The following is a 20,497-nucleotide window of genomic DNA, read 5'->3' on the forward strand; positions in this document are numbered from 1 at the left end:
GATGACCCTGAAGTATTAACCACCTGCTTGAAGGCAGGCACCATGCCAGAGAGCTGACACATTTTTGTCTTCTTGAACCATCACAACTGCCCTTGTCAACAGATGTTGCTATCACAATAATCTGCCCCAGATTGAGTGGTTAGTGTACGGGCAACCCAAGTCTTTGCTTACTCCCATGGAGGTGCTCTTTCTACTGCTATTAAGTTACCTGTTTATCCAAGTCAGGCACATCTTAAGTGCTCAATTAATATGTACTGACAGGAATTAAAGAGACATGGACTTATGCTGTTTGCTTCCAATGGAAAAAAAAAAAGGTACAGAAAAGCATTATTCTAAAGATGAAGTGTTCTCTTCCATCCATCCCAACCTTTTCTGTTGAATAATACCCAGTGGCTCTAGCATTAAAAACTAGTACATGCTGAGACTAAACAGGTGCATGCGACAACAGTAAGATCACTGCCACGCCTGCAAGCGAGCACCCTACCCTCCATCCCAATCACCTGGATTTTGGATGGTTTTGCCACTACATCCTTGGAGGATATTCCCATTCACCTAAGAAATGTGTTGCCCTGATTGATGTGGCTCAGTGGCAGATGGTCATCCTGCAAAGCAAAAGGCTACTGGTTTGATTCCAGGTCCCTGGCTGTGGACCTGTGAAAGGCAACCTATCCATATTTCTCTCACACACCCATGTTTCTCTCCCTCTCTGCCTCCCCTCTCCTCTCTCTAAAAATAATAACTAAATAAAATCTTTTTTTAAAAGAAAAAGTAATGTCTCAGCTGTGGAAATCCATTTGCTATAAATTGCTGGAGGAACCGATTTTATTTTTTTCTGTATCTCCTTCCAGTAAAGTTTTTTAAAAATTTTATATATATATATTTTATTTTATTTTTAATGTTATTTAGTTATTTTTCAAGTATAGTTTTTTGTCTATTTCTCCCATCCCAGCCCCCCCCCCCCGTGCTTCCAGTAAAGTTTAATCAGAGAGGACTATGATGAATTATCAAATTATGTTAAGGTATTGAAATTTCATGTGTAACAGCCCTGCTGGTTACTTACCTAAAAGGGACAGTTTGCCTACAACAGCACAGTGCCAGGCCCACAGCCAGGGCTCAAGAATTTTCTTTATTGTTGTTGGAATGCAAATTCATACAGCCAATGATTATTTGATACCACTCACCTGGCATGATGCTAACCTGGGGTTAAGTGCTTACCAAAATCAAGATCCTCTCTACAAGGATATTTTTGTCAAAAAGCAGTTCTTTGGGTTCCTAGGTGCTGCAGAGCTTTGACCCACCACACAGGCGCTCTACCCTCCACAGATCCATAAACACTTGGGTACCAAGTAATAAGAAAAGACACCTTGCCATGGCCTTTAGTAAACTGTGATGGCTTTTTTTGTGAATTGAAACTGTAACAGGGTGCAGCCAGGAGGGCCCCTCCCCAAAGAAGGATTTGGAATGGTGTCCAGAACTCAGGGTGTCCAGGAAATATTAAAATGTTCTCACCCCCTCCTTACACACACACTGGTGTCAGTTGGGGAAAGGGATAAATGGAGGGAGGCCACTGAGAGCTGTTTTGCATAGCAAGAGTTTCGCAGCTAACCTCTGGAATGGTCATTTAACATATCTATAACCTTTAACTGGTTTCATAGATATGTTAAATAGCTGTGGCCATGCTCTGAGCCAGGGGGATGGAAGTGACTTCCACCCAAGATGTAACTGGAGGGGCAGGTCCCCAGAGTTACAGTGCCTGCTTGAGAGCTTGGAATTGATTGGCTCCACACCATGGGGCCAGACCTGTCCAAACTCACTATGGCAGCCCAGTAGAGCTGGGAGGATATGGGAGTCCTGGTAGGTGTAACCGATTGTGGGAGGAGTTGGAAATGGGGCTGCAAAGGAGGACTGGCACTGGGATTTAAATGCAGATGAGGCAGCCATTGGAGGGAGAGCCACGCGGTTTGGGGGGAGTGTAGACCCTCTCTTGCCCATAGTAGGAGAGAGCCACATGGATTAGTAGAGAATCACCACATGGCTTCACCAGAGTGGCAACCCTACCCTCTCCACAGCTCTGGTGAAGAGGACTACCATGTGTTTTTGGTCAGAGTGCTAACCCCTGCAGCTTTGGTAGAAGAGGCCCAGATGGTTTTGGGGTGCTCCCCTTGGCTACATGGCCTGGGAAGCAGGAGAGACTTTGCCTGGAAGAAGAGTGAAAGAACTCTTTGCCAGTACACCATGAGAAGGTGCCACATGGCTTTGGAGTAATTAGAGATCCCACCTGGACAGTGACACAGCTGATGGTGCCAGCAGCCTGAAACACAGACTTGCACTTCTTTTCCTGAGATACAGTACCCCAAATTAGGGCAGGGGAGAAGGAAGTGCTGTGGGTGTCTGTGGTCATCCTAAAGGACTTTGATATTAAAATGGGGACATTGGGTCACTACTTTAAGTCTGTATAGCTTGAAACCTTTCCTTTCCTTTTCACAAATCTCTGGCATTGAGAGATGTCTTTCCTCTGGCAGTGGACATACGAGTCCAATAGGTATTAGTATACCATCCTTGGGAGCAGCCCCTGTTGTTCTGTAGCAGTTTTTGGCATCCCTCAGTGGGCCAAATATTGCTCCCCCCTTGGATCTCTGTTCTGTAACAAAACCATTTCTTGGTTTTAACTGAAATAGCAGTTTCACTATTGGAGTCAGACCATTCAATAGGTGCCCTGTTTAAGAACCCTTAGTTCAGTGAGTCATTTCTTGCAAATCGACTGCTCCGAACATTTTAAACAGCTGAAGGTGGCACATCTTCCAGGCTTTGGGAAAAGTAAGACTGCTCTCATCCAATTCTGTGCACTGGGGTACATACTCCTCACTTACTGCCCTCCACCCCCACCCCAATTCCCTTCCTGTTTTTCTCCCCAATTCCTGGTCTCCTTACCCAGGGAATGCAGGGAGGTCAGGCCACCTATACTTAGGGTCGACATTTATAAATACATGTGTTTGGGGTCCTACAGAGACCCAGGCACTGCCACAACATCCCATTACACAGCTCTGAGCAAACCACGCGGGGAGATGCAAAGTATGGGGAGGATCTGGCTAGGTAAGCAAGGTACTGGTGCCCTGTAGAGGCCTCCAGAATGGGCTGGAAGAATCTGGTTAGACCTGGAAATGGGAGAGGGAGGGTGGAGGAGAACATAGAGCCTGAGGGAAGGGCCATCCCCAGGGTCCCAGGATCCCAGGAGTGAGGGGAGGAGGGCCAGGCACCCAGCAAGAGGAACAACCAGAAATAGGTTTCATTTAAAAGCTCACAACACTACAGCCCCAACCGGCGCAGCCACCACGACCTGCAGAAACTTCTCTACTTCAACCCCTTGGGACAAAAGCTCCATCTCTGGCTCCTTCCAGCTCCTCCCTCCATGGTAGGTGGGACCAATGGCTCCATGGACCATTCGGAGTAGGTACCATCTACTCCGTTCTGAGCTCAGTCTGCTACAGGCTGCAAGTGTGCTGTGAGCCTGAGGGACTTGAACCTTGGACTATTTAGTTCGCAGGTGGGCGGCTGAGAACCCGGGCCCCACCCCAGGTGGGTAGGCGGGCAGGTGGCCCAGAGGGCTTGGCTCTTGCTCACTGCCCAGTTCCTGGAGTAAATGGAGCTCAGAGCAGCCATGACCGCCCAGGAGATGAAGAAGGCTGGGAGTGGGGTGCAGCCATCGCCCCTTGGAATCAAGAGAGTGGATATCAGTCCCAAGCATGATGAAGGCGTGCTGAAGGTGAGGGTGAAGGTGCTGCGGGAGCACAGGGTCTGCTGGGGGCAGCCAAGTCTGGAGTGTTGTGGACCACTCTGCCTGGTTTCAGGAATTGTATCTCTGCCCCTTGTGGCTTGAGGATGAGTGAATGACTACCTCGGGAATGTGAGCCACAGGAGACAAAGCTTGTCTCAGGTAGCAAATGCTGCCTCAGTTCATCTCCCTGCCCCCAGAGCTTGGTTGGAAGTCAATGACAGGTAAGACCCCTCACAGTGGGGGGCAACCTAAGGCAGACTCGATCACTTGAAAGTCCTTCCATGAAGGACTTGGGGGGCTGCAACAAAGAGCAATGGACTCTCGCCTCCCCCACCCCAGCTTTGACATAGCCTGAGTCCCCATGTTCTCTGGGAGAAGTGCTTCCTGGCTCTAATCCCCTTAAGCCTGAATGCCTTCTGGGGAGAGGTGCAGCTCCTTGCCTTGCCAGAGCATTCCCTGGGGAAAAATCTGACATCACAAAGACTTGCTGATAAACCTGTGAAATCTGTTCTGATAAGAGTGTTTTCATTCATATGATAAGGGTCCAAGAGGAAATAAGTACGTCTCCCAAAGTTTCTGCAACTCTCTTCCTGACAGACACTGACCTATACTAAGTCCTCAGATCTCTTTGAAATGTTATCTACTGTTTGATCCTTGCCGCCCTGTATTCCTGTGTATTACAACCAATAAAAGGCTATGGAAGAGGGGGCTCAGGGCCTTTTTTCCTTCAGAGAAACTGGCCGCTGTGGGCCTTTGTCTCCCCAGAGAAATTTGCCATCCCTCCTCCCCAAGCAGATCACATCATATCCCTGTCATATTCATTCTCATCCGTGGCACTGGGGGGACTCGCAAAGAAGTCATCCCCACATTGGAGCACCCATTGCAGCCGCCCTTACACAGAGCTGAAAGCCCTGGGCGGAGGCATGGGACAGGGATGGCCACCTCAGCGGGCTCCGGGCTGGTTGTGGAGTGGTCTTGCAGCCATAGGTTGATTGCATTGCCTTCTTGAAGCAGGCTGCATAGTTTGGGAGTTGAGGGTGGTTGCAGGCTCGGAAGGGGGCAGCCTAGGTGCAGGGACCTAGCATTGGCCATTTTTCCAGCTCTCTGAGAAGTCTGTGGTCTGGGCTCAAGCCTCCAGCCCTGCAGCAACAACTAAGGCATGCTCGGTGAGGGAGGTGGTGGGGAAGGATAGGGGAGGTACATGTGCAGCAGTGCAGTTAAGCAGCAGCTAGGGCCCTTAGGCAGCATGCACTGGAAACCAGGCCCGCTCCAACCACGCAGCTGCAGCCAAGCTGCCAGCTCCAGCTCTGCCAGCTGCAGCCTGGAGGGCCCTGAGCTGCCATCATGGGTGGCGCAAGAGCTCGCCACCCTCTGGCAATTAAATAGTAGCTAGGACTAGAAGTGAGTCACAAGAGTCATTTCCTGGCCCAGAGGCTTCTGTGCAACTTTGCCCCGGACCTGGCCTCCAGGAAGGTTTTGACACCTTCCGTGCTGTCCTTATCCCTTTCTAAAGGCTGGGACTTATCCAGGTCACCTGCTCAGTCACGCTGTCTCCTCCTCCCTCAGCTCTGTGAAAATGAGGGACATATAGTTCCTCCTTCCATCTTGGACCAGCCACCCTGCCTTCCTGAACTGGGACTTGGGGTGTGGGGTCTAAAGGAGATGATTTGCTTGGGAGCCTGTGACTGTGCATGGGCTACGCAAACCTCCAGCAGCCCCTATCTGCTCCAGAAATGTATGTGACACCTCACACCTCTCTCTGGCCTAAGATCTTGGAATCTCAAGCTGCTCTCCCCATGCCATGTGGCTTCCCCTTCTCTGTCCAGGGTCCTAGTGATTTCTACCAGATTGTTATTCTAGGAAAGGTCATTTCTCCTTTTATCCTTCACTCCTTTCCCTTAGCTTTTCTACTCCTTAAACCCATCTGTTCTATCACAGAAGCTTTCCTTTAGAGGGCAATGACAGGCCTACCAGGTAGCCCATGGAGGGACCTTTGATAAATGCTAAGGAAGAGAAGCCTGGACTTATAAATTCCTGGGAAATACTCTTAGCCCAGAAATAAAGGACTTAAACTAGCCTACCAGTCAGGAATGTCCACGTCCTGAGTCCTAGTTTAGGGCCTGATTGGCAGTCCCTGTGCTCATCCACAATCTGGTAGATTCCTTCTTTTGGTCACTTCATTACTCACATTACTCTCCTCATCTCCAAATGGGTCTCTGATCCAAGGGTCGCTGGCATTTAGGGAGAATGAGAACATAGGGCGTAAACACTTCTTCCTTTGCTGCTGATAAACTTTACCAATTGAGTCCTCCAATGACTCTGACAGAGATGGTCATCACTCCAAATAAGGTCGAGAGAGTTCGAGTGACTGTCCTAGATCAAAAACTTGAACTTAAGTCTTTTGTCTCCAGGGTTTGTTTTCTTTGTTGTTATTGTTTTGGTGTGTGTGTGTGTGTGTGTGTGTGTGTGTGTGTGTGTGTGTGTGTGTGTTTTAACAGGGAGACCTATTTGTTGTTCCACTTATTGGTTGCTGCTTGTGTATATGCCCTGTCTGGAGATCAAACCTGCAACCTTGGTGTGTCGAGATGACACTCTAACCAACTGTGCTACATGGCCAGGGCTTATCTGCAGCTTTTCAAACCAAGTTGTGTCACATCTCAAGAAAGTCGGGAAGGTCATTTGGCTTCTAGCCAAGCTTTGTATCAGAATTCTTTGATATTGGTCCCTTGACTCTACTTACAAGGAGGCAGGAGACTCCCGCTATGTACCTGTCAGGAACGTGCAGGCTGTTTTGTGCCTCTTTCTGCCCCCATCCCTGGGTATTCACCTTCTCCCCCTTCCTCCCAGGTCATCAACTGAGAGGGCACAGGCACAGAGATGCCCATGACTGGGGACCAAGTCCTCATTCACTACACTGGCTGGTCATTATATGGCACCAAGTTTGCCTCCAGTCCAGACCACAAAGACAAATTCTTTGATCTAGGAAAAGGTGAGCAAAACCTAGGCTTGGTAGCTAGGTTTCCAGGAGGATGTAAGAGGTCACAAGCAAGGATCATGTTTTCAGAAGCTTAAGGAGGAATGGTTTAGTGCAAACTTCTGCTTTTGTTATTGCTGTTGCTCCTTCTTCTCCCACTGTCCTGTAACTCCACTGATTCCTCTCCTGGCTCTGATCACTCTGAGGACCTCACTTCCTGTTCAGAAAGGACTGCCTTGTTTTTTGAACGTCTTTGTTTTAGATTTGAACAGTTTGGTTTGTTGGTTTGTTTTTTAGGAGGTCTGAGATGACAGTACTGATTGCAGCCACCTGTTTCTACTTCTAAAGAGTGTCCAGCTTCCCCTCAGGCATTATACCCTGGAGCCATGGAGCCCAGAGTCAGTTCCCTGCCAAGGAGGAAGGATGTGTTTCCTTTCTGTACCTACAGAAAGGGAAGATCATCAAGGCTTGGGATGCTGCTGTAGCAACCCCGAGGTTGGGAGAAGCATTCAGCCTCACCCACAAGCCAGAATACGTCCACAGTTGGGCAGGTAGCCCTCCACAAACCCCTTCCAAGGCCATGTTTGTGTTTGAGGTAAGCGTCCAGCCAGGGAGCTAGGCAAAGAGCCAGCATTACCTCACCTCAGGGCCTGGCTGCTCTCCAGTCCCTCCTGCCTCTTAGAGACAATGTAGCTAAAGCTAAGGGTCTGACCTTAAGGGACAAAAGAAATGGCCAGGGCAGTTGGCTTTGCTGTGCCCACAGCTTGCTGCTGCCAAAACAGAGGGTAACAATGGAGGTTTCAGGTGGGAAGAGATGGCCATGAACCCCTCTTTAGACTCGAGGCTGTATGGGCAGAGACATGTTTATCTCAAGAGCAGTGCCCAGAGGAAATGGGGTATGATTTGAACCAAAAGGAGCCAGGAAGTCAGAATGTGTATGCAGTCATAAATGACAGTATAGAACGTTGGTGCCTAGAGATAAGAGGAGGGGGGAGATGCCTCCCCCTGTGGTTCAGGGAGGTGTGAAAAAGTTTCCTCTGAGGAGGTGGAACTTAACACTGGTCAGTCTGTAAATAGTTGAGCCCTAATCACCACTAATGACTTGGAGAATGTTCAGAAGACTGCTGAAAGATGTTGGGTCATTTCTAATGCTGTCCAACTGGGCTTCTCAAGTAGCTGAGCTAGGATTGACTAGAACCTGTCCTTGCTGTGCAGAGCAGGGAGCAAATAGATCGATGTCCTGAGGTTACCTGAAATCTGGGTGGTCTGCCCACCTCTACCAAAGTTGAGAACAGGGCAAATCCTGAGAACTTAGCAAAAGTGCCACTTTGTTCACTCCTAGTGTGGCTGCCCTCCTGGTCAGACCTTGTCTGGCAGTTAGGAGGGACTCTTCTAAATGAGAGAGAAATTGTGTCTTACCGTTGACAACTTAGTGCTGACAGGACTTGTTGTCTTACGCCCTGTCCCACAAGTAGAGTGGCGTGAGTTCAAGGGAAAGGACCTAACAGAGGAAGAAGACGGGAGAATCATCTGGAGAATACAGACTTGAGATGAAGGCTATGCCAGGCCCACGAGGGTACTGTGGTGGAGGGTAAGACAGTAGGCAGGTTTTAATTTGGTTTCTGATACTTAGACTCTGGGTTGCTTTGGACAGGTTGCTTCTTGTTGTAGACCGCTCTGCCTGGTTCTAGGAATTATATCTCGACCCCTTGTGGCTAAGGGCAAGGGAAAACCTTTGGAATTCGAGCTGCAGGAGACAAAGCTTGTCTCAGGTAGCAAACGCTGCCTCAGTTTCCTCTCCCTGCCCCCAAAACTTGGTTGGAAGTCAATGATAGGTAAGACCTCTCACAGCGGGGGGCAACCTAAGCCAGACTTAATCACTTGGGAGGCCTTCATGGAGGAACTTGGGGGGAGCTGCAACAAAAAACAATGGACTCTCGGCCCCCCTCCCAGCTTTGACATAGCCGGAGTCCCCATGTTCTCTGGGAGAAGTGCTTCCTGGCTCTGATCTTCTTAAGCCTGAATATCTGTTGGGGATAGGTGCAGCTCCTTGCCTTGCTAGAGCGTATCCTGGGGAAAAATCTGGCATCACAAAGATTTCCTGATAAACCTGTGAAATCTGCTCTGCAAAGAGTACTTTCATTCATATGTTAAAGGTTTGAGCAGGAAACCCTAAAACTCTGTTCCTGACAGACTTGGACTCATAGTAAGCCCTCAGATTTCTTTGAAATGTTATCTACTGTTTGATCCTTGCCGCCCTGTATTCCTGTGTACTACAACCCAATAAAAGGCCCTGGAGGAGGGGACTCGAGGCCTTTTTCTCCTCGGAGAAACTGGCCACTGCTGGCCTTTTTCCCCTGAGAAACTGGCCACTTCTCACTTGTCCTCCCCTAGCAGATCATGTCATGTCTCAGTCATGTTCACTTTCATCCGTGGCACACGGGGGGACTTGCGAGGGAAGTTGCCCCCACGGCATCCTTTCTCCTATCCTCTTTTCTTGTCTGTAAAATGAGGAATTGGAACATACCCTTTTATCATCCCTCCAAGTCTGAGAACACCAGGGTGTCTTGGAGGCAGGAAGTGATGAGACCATACAGGAATGCTGATGGCATCCTTCTTCAGTTGCCTCCTCCTCGCTCATGCACTTGGTACATTGCCTTTCCTGCATGCCAGTCATACTGGAAGGGTACTACAAGGACCAGATTTTTGACCAGCAGGAGCTCTGCTTTGAGATGGCCAAGGGGCAGAGTCTGGAGAAAGCCATTCAGCACATGAAAAATGGAGGACATTCCATGTGTACCTCCAGCCCAGGTGAGGAGTGGGCTTGACAGAGCATGAATGTGAACTGAGGTCAGAGATCTAAATGTCCACAGTGAGTTAAATGATACCCTTTCCTTGGTACATGTTCACTATTCCCACAGCCTCATTCTTGCTCACTGTGCCTCTGGGTACACCAAACATAGGCCGTTAGGGTCTCTTCACTGTATTTAGGAATGTGGCCACAACTGTCTACATCTCCTTGGATAAAAGCATAGTCTTTTCAGTCATGGCTGCTACAGACTCTCTCCCTCACCGACATCAAGGTTTTTGTGTTTCATTGGTTCGCTCACCTATTGGCGATATTTATAGAAGCACACTTACTCTGTGCCATGCACAATGCAGACAATTTCTAATTTCTCAGAGACATTGTTCCTGCTGACTCATTTTCAGCGAGATGCCAGTTCATTTAGTAATCATGCCAGTGTATGTACAGCATGAGCTGTCACAAGTGTGTGTAAGATACAAAGAGAACAAGTAATGTGTTTGGAGGTCAGGGAAGATTCTTCCACACAGGACATGGAGGTACTTTTTGGGAAACAGGAAGTCTTTTCCATGAGGAGCAGGTTAACTGCTGATGAGATGGTGTAGGGGCTTTTTCTGCCCCCACAACCCTACTTTTGGCAGTGTTGGGAAGGAAAAGTTCCAATTCCCACCAAATGCTTGTAGTAGCCTGCCCAGGAGGGGAGCTAGCCGGTGAGTCAACAGGATCAGGGAGAGCAAGTAACTAAGTAACTAAGGAGTAAGAACAAAGAAATTTGTATTAACTCCTGTCAGCAGTTTCACTTTCTTGCTTCTGTAAGCTGCTATCTGATTTCTCGCCAGAAGTAAGGGTCTGAGTGACCGACTGCCCCCCCTCACCCTATATAAGCCATTACTCCCCACTGATTGGGGCCCAGAATTTGGATACTGACTCCTCTGGGTCCGCGGAGGTGAAAATAAACTTCCACTCCATACACCTGAAAGCAGCTGAGTTGTTTTCTGTAACATTTTGGATCCCTGACTGGGAAACACTCACTTGAGCAGGCCTTTTTTTGCCTCCGGTGAAGGTGCGGGGGAGTGACTGAGAGGGAGCCCGGTGGCCGAAGGGAAGCTTGCGTCCCGGTGATTTCAGGTTCTGGACAGCCCGGGCTCTGTGGAAGTCATCCTCCGGACCACTCTTCAACCCGGGAAGGCGGGGTGCGGACTGGAACTATCTGAATCTGAGAAGGCGCCGACGGATAAGTGCCCCGGGAACCAGAGCCCGAGATCAGACCCACCCCTTGGGGTGGAAAGAGAGACTGATCACCTCCCAGGCAGGCAATTAGCCATAAGTCCTCTGGAGGCCAACTGGCTATCTGGAAGGGGAAACGTATCCCAACCTGGGCAGTCCTACTTGAGTGGGACTGTACAAACTCTTGGATGTTTGTCTGTGTGTTTGTAGGAGTGACTGTGTTTGTGGCTCCACGGGTGAAAAACCTATGGAGCCAGAGTGGGCCCCAACCTGCGGTTACTCAGTCTGTCATATGGCATAACGGCTGGGAGTTTAACCCGGATTCTACGCAGGCAGCCTTAGCTAAGACAGACCCAAGCTCCCCGAGAGGGGGGAGGCTAGGTGGGCGAAATGAAACCCCCTTTCCCTTTGTTTTTCTGCGTCGTGCTGGGAGGATCACCATGGGCGGGGGACCTTCCACTGTGTTAGATTGCATGCTGCAAAACTCTGAGTGATTCTGGGGCCAGGAACCAAGCATAGATGCCGGTCAGTCAGAGGTCTTTTGCACCTCTAAGTAGCCAACATTTGGAGTAGGCTGGCCCCCTGAAGGAACACTGAACTTAGGTATAATTAGGGCAGTCCACCTCATAGTAACAGGCAAGCCAGGACACCCCAATCAGTATGTTTATATAGACTGCTGGCAGGAATTAGTGCAGGACATGTTATCAGGGTGCAGGTCAGAAGCCTAAGACAGTAGGAAAGGCTGGCAGTAGGAGAAAAGTAGTACAATCCAGTGTTTTAGTCACCCGATCAAGAGGAACACGCCGCCTCCATTTTCAAAGGAGAGCCAGAGGAAGAGCCACCTATCAGTCTGTCTCCCCTATATGCTCTGGAAACTCTCAGCCAGACACAGGGAAGCAAAGACCCTCATCTGCGACCTAGATTCTGGCTCCTGCCGGTCTCTGGCGGTGGAGTAGAGACCCTATTCAAAGGGGTAGGACTTTCTAAAATATGCCCCAGTATAACAGAGCAGTGAGACAGCAGGCAGTGACACCCCCCCCCCCTCACTGGAGGAATGGGAGGTGGCTGAGGCCCACATGGCCCCCTGCACCTGGTCCTGCTAAACGGGTTGCCGAAGAGACAAGCAGGGCTGCTCCAGCCAAGCCCCCATGATTGAGCCAGGAGTGAGCTGTGAAGACCTCCTGGGCCTGTGCTGGTGGCTCTGGCAGTGGGTCCTTTGGGAAACCAGATACCTCCCAGGAGCAGGGAGCCACCAGATTGCTCATACAGCTCAAGAAAGGAAATAGACTGGCACACTGGAGCATAGAACGAGACCAGTGCGCCTACTGCAGAGAGAAGAGGTACTGGAAAAGAGAAAGCCCCAAAAAGGAAAAGGAAAAAATGCCCACTGGTGGGTGACAAAGACCAGGGTTACAAGCGCCTACAGTCCTCAGGTTAGGTGGCTTAGACCCAGACTAGACTGCCACAGGGCTTCAGAAACTTTCCCACTCCCCTCGGAGAGGCCCTGGCCAGAGATCTAAAATCATTCACTGAGAAGAAGACTGGCCCAGTGTTACTGCGGTGTGTAGATGACCTCCTTTCAGCCACATCAACCTGAGACAGGTGCTGGAAGGGCTCTTGCCAGCTGTTCAAGCTGCTGGCCAGGACAGGGTGCCGGGTGTCCATGAAGAAGGGACACAGGTCAGGGCAGGGTAGACACACTGCCTGCTGACCCCAGAGAGCGGGAACTCCAGTGGTGACGCTGCCTTCTGGGGAGGTGAGGCCCACTACAGCTTTTCTTGCCCTACAGGTGGGGAGGTCTCCACCATAGATTCACAGCCTCTGCAAAGTGGGCTCTGCTCACCCACTGAACCAGGGGTTGGCAGAGCTTCCTTGACTCCCAAAAATGGAGCCGCAGGGCCCCCACCTTCAGAGGTGAGTGGGACCTCTGCCCCACCTCCACTGGTGACTGCAGCCGCAGTAAACCACCCCAGTGGTTGGAGGGTGGCTTTGTGGTGCCTCCACATCCACAGGTGGAAGGGGCCTTGGGGATTTATGGGGTTCCTGAAACTGGAACCCTGGGACCTTCGCAGGTGGGTGGAACCAGAGTCGGGGTACTGCCATTTTAGGTAAAATGGATGAGCCACGTGAGTGCCCCACCTGGAGGACAGAGCATGCATGGGTGTCACCATCTTAGAACTGGATAAGGCTTCTTTTCAGATTATGAGCTGTTTGCTGCTACTGTGTGGTTCTGATAGGAATAGCACTGGTTTTAAAGGTCATAAACTGAGGTCCAAGAGTGACCATCTGATTTATCAGGTGTTTGCAAGGTCTAAGCTTCAGAAAGGTGCAAAATGTCCCTGTGAATCTAGGGACTTTTAGCTGCCACATACTGAGTTCAAGTACTGAGTTTAAATATAGTCCTTCCCAGTGTGGGAAAGGGACCAAGATTAAAAGCGAGTAATGGTTAACTCTAGATGAGTAGAAATATGTATAAAGGATGTAAAAGTTTTAAACCGAGAGTAAAAGAAACCTCAACTACTTGTTTTCTGGTTTTATAGAAAAAGAGCGAATTTCTCTGTCATTGGTTGTTTCTGATCAGAAACCCTGTGTACTGAAGACCTAGAAAAGGTCACTGTAGCCAGTTGGGGAGGATGCCTTTGCCACCCAGGACCCAGGAAGCATCGTTTAGGGCTGATAAGTGTTTCAGCCTGAGGCAAAGCAACATGTCTCTGCCATAAGACCGGGACTGAAGAAGCATGTCTCTGCCAGGCACCAGTGGACACATTAGTGCAAAAGAATGCCTCTACCTGTGTATTGTTTCAGAACTCTGTGTTTTGGATTTTGCTCTGTATCTGCTCTGAAAAGGAGGTTGAGGATTCTAGAAAAGTTTGAAACTTTATACTCTGTAAGAAAGTGAACAAGGGAAAGTATAAGATAGGTAAATGAAGAAAGTGTGTGGAAAGTTGTAGAAGTTTGCAAAAACTTTGGAAAGGAATTATGTGGGGTTGATAATAGCAGGTATAAGGCATGGAGATGCAATCTTAGTGGGTATCAGAAGGAAAAGGATTTTCCATCATGCTTTGTATTTTTCTGCCTACCTGATCCCTCCAGAATTTGACATTCTGAAAGAGTAAGTGATGATGACATAAGGTTTCTTTGCATAAATCCAATAAGACCAGTCATTAATAGTGATTTTGTTAGTCAGGACTTTGCCTGGAATGTCACACCTGAAGGAGGCATGTATGGGTTCTGGTCATTACCAGAAAGCTCTGAGGAACTGGGATTGACTTGTAAAGCTAGCAAAAGCCCACGAGAAAAGCCTGGTACTTTGGTTAGTTGTGTGGTTCGTGCCAGCCTCTCCAGGGAAGGAACGAAGGTTGCTTTCCTGAAAGATGGCTAAAAAGGAACCTATAAGCACAATAGAGGCTCAAGGATTTGAGTTAAACAACTGGTACAGGTGAAGCCAGATGGCAGATGTGTGGTCCTGCTTCTGTGCCCCAAGGGGCAGACTGAGAAGTCAATCTGAAGGTTCCCTGTGTAAGTTCCAGCAAAGCAGACTTAAGAATCATAAGTGATCCAGGCTGCTCTTGGTATGTTTATGCAAACAAACAGTCAAAATCAAAAGCGGGACCCAGAGTAGTCCTTATAATAACAGTGAGGGTGATCTTAAGGAGAAAAATTGTAGTTCAAAGAAAATCACAATGCTCAGTATTAGACATCAGAGTCGCGCAGCTAACTGTCTTGAAGGTTTATTTTCATTAAAGAGTTAAAACTAGGTTTGTGAAATCACCGAAGATGTACAATTTACAGGTCCAAAGGACCTGTCAAATTGCCACTGTAAATGTCGTTGCAGGAAGGACCTTGCCACAGAATATCTTCTCAAAAGACAGTCTCACAAGCACAGAGACTGGTTTAGAAATTGTTCTATAAATTAACCTGTATATTCTTCTGTTTTCATAGGGCGTATGCCTATGCCTATGAGTGATTGGTTGTAGTATAGGCCTCACTTAAGGAGCCCATCTTTGTCATCGCCCCCTGAGACTCAACGGTTTGATTGAACTAAGGAGTTAAGTTAATAAAAGGGTTGGGGCGGTCTGTGGGCTGCACTTTAGAACTGATTTTACCTTTTCTGTCTTGATAGCTTGGACAGAAATAGCTCAGAAATCTAAAAGGAGGGAAATCCTAATGTATTCCCCTCAACCAAGTGAAGTATAGTAGGCCACAAGAGTCTGAGATAGGTATAGTATGCCTTGTACACCTTCCACTAGACTAGCCATTCTTTACTGAAGTCCCTGCCTTTGTCATTTAATAGTTATGATTTAACTGTGCTTCCAATTTCTTACCCAATCTGTCACCTCCTGAATATGACCTGACCAGAAGGCCAACGGTCCAGTAATGCCAGCCTTTGGATGCCAAGCCTGCGACTTCCTGGTGACAGCCAACTGACCAGGACTCTGTAAGGTCCTTCCCCTTGTAGGAAGGACTCCCTCCGTGCTGCACCCCCCTTCTCTTTCAGGGTACCCCTGACCCAAGGGCAGGTAGGACAAGGTCCATGTCCAGCCAGAAGCAGTTACAAGAAGATGAGACCTTCGTCCATTGTCCTGTATATGATTCCAGAAAGAAAGAGGGGTTTCAGAACCACTCCCTGATAGTAAATCACAGAAGAAGAAAAATAATGAGGAAAGAAACCTCATTAACACTTTGAATCTAGGGAAAGGGGAGACCTGTACGTTCCTAGGAGAGGATTGTTGCTACTATGTAAACCAGTCAGCGATCATAGCTAAGAAAGTTAAAGAAATCAGAGAGAATATAAACCGCTGCACTGAAGAAACAGAAAATTAGAATTAGAGAAATTGAGGAATAAATCCTCAAGCCTGGCTCCAGTGTCTATTTCCCTTTCTAGGACCCTTAATTATTATCTTCTTAGGTTAAGCTTTGGCCCCTGTATCCGGTGGATTATAGTCCAGAACTTAGAAGCAACAGTTACCCACAGGACAACTGCCAGGATCCTGTCCCTCCAGTGATACCCTTATCAGAGATTACAACAGCCCTCCTGATGTACAAGAATAACCATAAAGTGATGCTAGAGCAGTTGACAGCACTGTCAAGCATCAAAAGGGGGGGAATGTAGCAGCCTTCCCAGGAGGGGAGCTAGCTGGTGAGTCAACAGGATCAGGGAGAGCAAGTAACTAAGTAGCTGAGGAGTAAGAATAAAGAAATTCATATTAACTCCCATCAGCAGTTCTGCTTTCTTGCTTCTGTAAGCTGCTTCCTGATTTCGTGCCAGAAGTAAGGGTCTGAGTGACAGACTGCCCCCCCTCATCCTATATAAGCCATTACTCCCCACTGATTGGGGCCCAGAATTTGGATACTGACTCCTCTGGGCTGACACGTGTGAAAATAAACTTCCACTCCATACATCTGAAAGCGCCTGGGTTGTTTTCTGTAATACACTGACCTGAAATAGGAAATGCACCTCCAGAGTTTTAGGAAGGTGAGTTGGCTCAAGGTCCTCCCCATCCTGAAGTCGCCTCCCACCCTGGAGGTGACTCTTTGGGGTTGCTCACAGTTGCGTTTCTCCCTTGGGGGATGGCAGGCTAAGGAGTCTTGGGAGATGAATTCAGAGGAGAAGCTGGAACAGAACTCCATAGTGAAAGAGCCGGCCACTGTGTTCTTAAAGGTGAGCCAGCAGCCATGGTACTGAGGACATGCTCAGGGAGGGCTCCTCTGGGCCCACCTTTGCCTGCCAATGGCTGGGGTCAGTTTCTGCCATGGAGTGGACAAGTGACACCTGCAGTCTTCACTTAGTACAAGACAGCTGGTCTTGCCTGGGGGCATTGAGGGTAGGGATGGGCAGGACTCTCTTAGGCCCATGGGTCACTGATGACTGTGGGGTATGACAACCTAGTGCCACTGAGCCTGTGCTGTGTATCTGAGCCTCCCTCCCATTCTAGGAAGGCAAGGATGAGCAGGCTTTACTGCAGTATGAGAAGATTGTACCCTGGCTGGAAGACGAGTCAGGTTTCTCTGATGAAGATGCACAGAAGGCATGGGTTCTTCAGCTAGCTTCCCATCTCAAGCTGGCCATTTGTCATCTGAAACTACAGGCCTTCTCAGCTGCTACTGAGGACTGGAACAAGGTGAGGCCCCTTTAAAGAAGTATGGGAGCAACATTCACAGGCGAGGTTGGCAGTGAGCTGCCAGCATGTCTAAAACTTGCCCTCAGTAACTAAGGTAGGAATAAGCAGGATGGACCATTGGGAGCTCAGCAATTCAGGACCCAGAGGCAGGGGATGAGAAGTATGCACTTCAGTGGAAGGAGGCAGGTGACCCAGAGCTAGAAGGACACACAGGATGGGAAGAGCTACTTAAGTGTTTGCTTCACTCCAGTTCTTAGCCTCTCCCTCTTACATACCTGCCTTATTCTAAAGAGAATAAGAAGACCTCCATCTGAAGACCTGTCTTCCCTCTCTACCTCTTGGACCGGAAGAGATTCCTTTGTAGACCTTGGGCTTTTCCATTTAATGTCCCAAGATGCATTCTTTTACAGGCAGAACCAGCCATTTTCATTCCCCACCATCCTGCTGAGGGTACCTTGGAAACCTAGTCTTGGCCAGAGAAGCTACAGGGCCTGAGGTCTCACTGTAGATTTCTCTGTCCTCATGCAGTCCTGGAGCTAGACAGCAATAATGAGAAGGGCCTTTTCCATGCCGGAGAGGCCCATCTGGCAGTGAATGACATTGACTTGGCATGGGCTGACTTCCAGAGGGTCCTGCAGCTGTACCCCAGCAACAAAGCCTCCAGGGCCCAGCTGGCTGTCTGCCATCAGCAGGTCAGCAAACAGCTCACATGGGAGAAGCAGCTCTGGGACTGCTCCAAGGCCAACCTGCAGCACTCCAGCTCATGTACCCCCACCTAATCCTGCAGGTTCCAGAGAACTACTACTTGGCCCTGACCTGGGCCAAGTGCATGAGATTGACGTGCCATGCCAGCTGCCTGACCTGCCAGGCATCACTGATGACCTAAGTTACAGAGCAGATCTGGGCCATGGCATTGCCCACTCTGCCCCAGGCACCATTCCAGAGCTGCCTGCCTACCTACAGAGGTGGTCAAGCCTTTGGAGCCAGGGGAGCCAGAGCCAGGAATGGGAGTTGGGCCACTTTCTTCCTCAGATACCTCACGTTTCTCATACTTGTTTCAGACCTAGAAGATGAGGTGCTAATAGCACCCCCACTGCCACCTCCCCCAGCTCCAACAGTGCTGGGCAGTGCTCCCTCACCCCCACCACAGACCTTGGTCTCTACAGGTCACGATGCCCAGGAGGCTGACAGCAGCTCTTCTCCTTCAGGCAAAAGCAGGGGCAGGGCCCCTGGGCACGTGTGTGTGTGTGGGGGGGGGGTAGGGTGCTCTCTTTGAGGGTGCCTCCAAGTTTCTCAATCTCTGAAGGATTTTCTATAGTTTGGTTAAGTGGCCATATATTCTACAGTTTCAGGATAGTTCTAATTTTAAATCTTGCTCCACTGGGGTCATTAATAATGGTTTTCAAATTATGTCCATAGAGCTCTGGAATTCTATGCTCCAGGGTGGGGGTCACCTGGGCAGATGGGGCTGTGGGTCCTCCACTTATACCAATGGAAAAAGAGGGGCTGATAAAATCATTGAAAACTACAGAACAAAATATCCATGGGTTCCTTAAATTGCACAATTTCAGCTTTAATGTGTCTCTCAGTCATCTCCCTCTTCCAGAAGAAGCACAAAAATTCCTTGTCGGATCACATGTCAGGTATTCAGTATATCAGAAACTCTCAGGGCCCCCTCTGCAGGTAGCAGCTAAGATGGGTGGGGATTGGAGAGGGTCCTGAGCTCAGACGGATGCAGTCAGCATTCAGGCTTCACCAAAGGCCCAGCTTCACCAGCTGGCTTCCTCTTCATGGAGAGCCCCTCCTCACAGCCAGGCTGCTGACGGCTCCTCGGGACCCCCAGAACCTTATGCTGGGAAGGGATGTCCCACAGCCTATCCCTGCCTGAGCAGTCTTTCTCCCAAGTCCAGGGAGCTCCCAGGGAAGTGGTGGATCCCTCCACTGGCCAAGCTCCTCTGTTGCAATCCTTCTGCCAGGCTGGGGGCACCAGCGAGGCCAAGCTCCACAGCATCAGGGAGTGCAGGGTACACAAGAGAAAGAGAATGAGCAGGAGCAAGGTGAGGGGACTCTGCTGCACCCACTCTAGGAGGGCTCTGAGAAAAGGGCCACCTTTTCCAACCACCACCAGGCTCCAACAGGTTGCTCCTTGCCATCCATGTGTCGAAAGACCAACCCCCTGACTCACCTGGGTGTTTGCTGAAAATCCTGGGTGGCCACCCTAACATCGTCTCTGCTGCTTGGACAGTGGGTTCCTGCTGGGTTTTGGAGCCTGCTGAACAGAACTTTTCACTCTAAGCTGATAGGTGACAGAGCCCCATCCAACTCTAAGTACAAGAAAGAATCTTCTCATACTTCACCAGTTGTTCGAGGAACAGACACTGTCTCAGGTTGGGACCTGAGATATTTTAGAAACAGAAGACCTGGAGGTATAGCTCAGTCCTGCTTCTCTAAGTCCCTTGGGGCTACAAATTTCTTTTGCTGGCATGCTGGCAAGAATGTGACAGCTGGTCATGAAGCAGCAGTCCTGGACCAGGTTGGCTTCTGAGTTTTGCACTGTGCCCTGGGCCATCTGCCCGACACTCTGTGCTGCTCACACACTGGGGCTGCTAGTTGGCACTCCTTGTCTCACAGCGTGGCTATGCCGGTGCTCCTCAAACATTAACCATTTTCTTTTTTTTTTTTTTAGTGGTTTCACATTTCTATTTTATTTTATTTTATTTTATTATTTTTATTTAATTGTTGTTTAAGTACAATTTTCTGTCTTTTATTCCCTTCCCAGCCACCCCCCCCCCCAGTGCTCCCCACCTCCCTCCCATTTCCATGCCCCTTAGTTGTTGTCCATGTGTCCTTTAGTTCCTGTAAATCATTCCCCTTTTCCCCTGAAATTCCTTCCCCTCTCCCCTCTGGTCACTGGCCCCCTGTTCTCTATTTCACTGTCTTTGGTTATATTTTGCTTGCTTGTTTGTTTTGTTGTTTAGCTTCCTGTTAAAGGTGAGATCATATAGTATTTGTCTTTCACTGCCTGGCTTATTTCACTCAGCATAATGCTTTCCAGTTCCATCCATGCTGTTGCAAAGGGTAGGAGCTCCCTTCTTTTGCTGCATAGAATTTCATTGTGCATATGTGCCATAGTTTTTGGATCCATTTATTTACTGATGGACACCCAGGTTGCTTCCAACTCTTGGCTATTATAAATTGTGCTGCTATGAACATTGGGGTGCGTGGGTTCTTTTGGATTAGTGTTTTAGGGTTCTTAGGATATAATCCTAGCAGTGGAATTTCAGGGTCAAAAGGAAGATCTGTTTTTAGTTTTCTGAGAAAATTCCATACAGTTTTCCATAGTGGTTGTACCAGTCTGCAATCCCACCAACAATGGATTAGGGTCCCCTTTTCTCCACAACCTCTCCAACACTTGTTTTTTGTTGCTTTGTTTATGATGGCCATTCTAAACCATTTTCTTATCAGTGCCCTGGTGCTGGATCCACTGATAGACTGAAGCTCCAAGAGCTGGTGGTGACCTGGTGGCTATTTAGAGGGCTGGGATATGTCGGCAATGAAGAAAAATAGGACAAATGTGACTGAACCCTGACATTGTC

General features: G+C 49.0%; 1 pseudogene; it reads left to right on the forward strand.

Moving 5' to 3' along the window:
• Positions 1-3,658: 3,658 nt before the first annotated feature.
• Positions 3,659-18,109, forward strand: LOC119061432 (peptidyl-prolyl cis-trans isomerase FKBP4-like; annotated as a pseudogene).
• Positions 18,110-20,497: the final 2,388 nt, after the last annotated feature.

This window comes from Artibeus jamaicensis, unplaced genomic scaffold (genome assembly GCF_021234435.1).
Source record: "Artibeus jamaicensis isolate MK-2021 breed Jamaican fruit bat unplaced genomic scaffold, CSHL_Jam_final contig_1028, whole genome shotgun sequence".
Lineage (NCBI taxonomy): Eukaryota > Metazoa > Chordata > Mammalia > Chiroptera > Phyllostomidae > Artibeus > Artibeus jamaicensis.